General features: G+C 45.9%; 1 pseudogene; it reads right to left on the bottom strand.

The window, feature by feature from the left end:
* Positions 1 to 945: 945 nt before the first annotated feature.
* LOC118852337 lies at positions 946 to 1561 on the bottom strand (annotated as a pseudogene).
* Between the last annotated feature and the right edge of the window lie 1630 nt (positions 1562 to 3191).

The raw sequence follows: 3191 nt of genomic DNA, 5'->3' as shown, positions 1-3191 counted from the left end.
GCCTCACTGAAGCTTGCTCAGGGACTAAGAGCACACCACCCTTCTCAGCTCCTGTCATGGCAGAGTATCTGTCGTGGTTGTTAGGTTCAGACATGGTGACTCCAGACCTGATGTCTTCTCTGCCTCCAGCATTTCAGCTATAGGTTCTCCTCACACTCCAATGAACACTCCCCCAAAAGCCTTAAAATGTTCCCCGGTTGTCTCTAGGATCCCCATGAGTTCCCCTGGCAGCAATTGGGAGGGGTCATTCACCTCAGATGCTGGGGTGGGGCACTCCCACCCACCCATTACCTCATACTGGAAGCTGGATGAGCATAAGCTGGAGAAAGACAGTCTATACTTTTTTGATCAGAAACCTTCAAAGGTATTGACCCTCCCCACCCCAAAAAAATGCAGATTAAGATAATTTTTGTCCTCCACGCTCTGGCACTGACTGCCAGCTACAGTTTTATATCCCAATCTATATGCTTTTTGTTGTTGTTGTTCAGTCAACCCCATTTGGGCTTTTCTTGGCAGAGATATTAGAATAGTTTGCCATTTCCATCCCCAGCTCATTTTCCAGATGAGAAAACTGAGGGAAACAGGGTTAAGTGACTTGCCCGGGGTCACACAGCTAAGGCCAAAGTTGAACTCAGTTCTTCCTGACTCCATGCTTGATGTTGTATCCACAATGTGACCTAGCTGCCCCAGTCTATATCCCTATCCCCCACCCCCTAAACAACCAAAATGAATCATCTTTCCTTAAATGTGCTTTCCTGCCTCCTTGACTCAGGTTTTTCCTCCCTTTAGCTTTCGTCCTTTCCTTTCCTCTCAATTTCCACCTTTTGACATTCTATCCATTCTTCAGTTCTCAGCTGAAATTCTGCCTCCTTCACGAACCGCCCCCCCCCCCTTTTAAAAAACTATCTGGGGATTTATTCCCTTAGAGAATGTCCAAGTTTGGGTTTATTTGCCTTTTCGGGCTTTGATTTTTCTCAGGTAGAACTCAAGCTCTTTGCCCTCGAGCACACAACCCTCTGCTCCGCCGCACTGGCCTGGCCTTGATGCCATGCAGGCCAGGAGCTTGCCCTGCTGGCATTGCTCCTCCACAAGTGAGATGATCTTGGCATTTTTCTTCTGCTCCTCGTACTTCTTCTGGATCTTTTTTGAGCACTTTTTATTTAAAATTTCTTCCTCCTCGGGAGTCAGCTTCGCTCCCTTCTTCCCGCCCAAGGGCAGCACGTACCAGTGGGACTCATCCCACTGGCAAGATAGGGTGCTATCGATGAGTACGTTGCAATTCTTCACCAGCGTCTTGGTTCCGAATAGCTCACTGCTGGATGCGTTGTAGAACACATCAGTGATCCTTGTTTTAAGGTTACGGCACTTGGAGTCCGAGGACAAGTTGCCCACGTCCAGCCTCAATTTGCCTCAGTGGACTCGCACGGTGTGGATGCGGTGGGGCCCGATCTCGGTGTTGGCGGGCGGGGCGGCCCAGCTCATACTTGCATTTCTTGTGGTACGGCTTGCACTTGCCTCCGGTCTTGCGGCGCTTGTGCCAGTTTTTCCGGGAGATTCCCATGGTCGGCATGAGCTGCAAAGAGCCACGAAGCCTACTTGATGCCCTCCTCCCATGCTCCCTGGCCACCTTGTTTGTACCTTTATGGAATTAGAGGTGCCTTAAAGTTATCTATTTCAGTGTCTTGTCCCTACTGTTAGAGTGTATGCTCTCTGAGATTTTTGTTCTCCCCACCCCGCAAAAATAGCTAACATTTACATAGCCTTTAAAAGGTTGTCAGGCATTTTACATACCCCATCTCATTTGAGCCTCAGCATCCCCATGAGATGGGGACTACTGGTGCTATTATCCCCACTTTATAGATGGGGCCACCAAGTCTCAGAGACCTTCTGACCTCAGGGAAGCTAGTTCATGTCAGAAACAGGATTCAAAACCAACTCTCCTCTTAACTCCAAATTCAGCATTCTTTCCAAGGCACCATATCCCTTCCACTTCAGCGCCTAACATGGTGCCTTCCACATAGTGGGTGATGAATATATGTTGGCTGAATTGCATAATTACAAAACATAATTGAATTGTTTACAGATCAGTGCCTTTAAAGAAAAAAGTTACATCTCTCTAATTAAATCAGAGAAATTAAAGAGCTAAAAAGTTAGGCATCTAGAAGGCTGCCTCAGGAAAAAGCCTGCTTGGAAAGGACAGTGAACTCAGATACTTCTAATCCCACTGATTCTTGCCTTCTAAAGAGTACTGTGCAAACCAGGAAAACCTGGTTTAGAATCCTACCTCACATATTTACTAGCTAAATGACCCAAAGCAAATCACATAGCTTTTCTCTCTGCCTCAGTTTCTTAATCTGTAAAATGAGAAAAATAATAGCACCCAGATCACATAGGGTTATTCTAAGAATCAATGAAGATAATATATGCAAGGACCTTTATAAATCTAAAGGCACCATCAAAATGTTAGCTATTATTTTTATGACTTCCTGCTCTGTCAGCTTCCCTCACCCTTCACAGGACTTGACTATGAACTTGGCTCAAACCAATGAAAGAGCAAAGAAAACACAAGGTGGGGGGGGCGGGGAGGAGAAGCCCCTGTGAGAGTTAAACAGGGAGCCAAGTCAGCGCCCAGGGAAACCTCAGATCCCTGAATCTTAGCGGGGCAGGGGGCGGGCAATGGTCAGAGCCAGGAAGTGAGCTCCACTTAAGCATCATTAGAGAGGAATGAGGGTGAAATTGCTTTTTTATCCTACAGTCCCAACCAACTCATCCTTGCAAGTAGCTGCCTGCTCTTTGTCTAGGCGGATTCCACCTGGACCAATCTCTACAACATTGTCATCATTTTGGGGGGATGAGTTTTGTTAAAAAGAAAACATTGTTCCTAATTCTTCTCAATATGTACAGGGTACATGTAAATGAGGAAATACATAAGAAAGTATGGTCATGTTCCTCCCTAAATACCCAGCTCCCTTCAGAGGAATAGAGAAAATATGCTGAATGATTCAGTTTAAGACAAGGGGGGATTTTGGGGAAGTGACAACATTGTGCACCCTGTTTTTCAAACTTTACTGATCTCATGGCATCACTGCCTTATTGATGCATATAATATATAATATAATGGCAGCTAGAAGGCTAGTCCTAGAGACAGGAAGACCTGGGTTCAAGCCCAACCTCTGATACATGCTGATTTT

Source organism: Trichosurus vulpecula, chromosome 5, assembly GCF_011100635.1.
Source record: "Trichosurus vulpecula isolate mTriVul1 chromosome 5, mTriVul1.pri, whole genome shotgun sequence".
Lineage (NCBI taxonomy): Eukaryota > Metazoa > Chordata > Mammalia > Diprotodontia > Phalangeridae > Trichosurus > Trichosurus vulpecula.
This window is presented reverse-complemented; position numbering and strand designations above follow the sequence as displayed.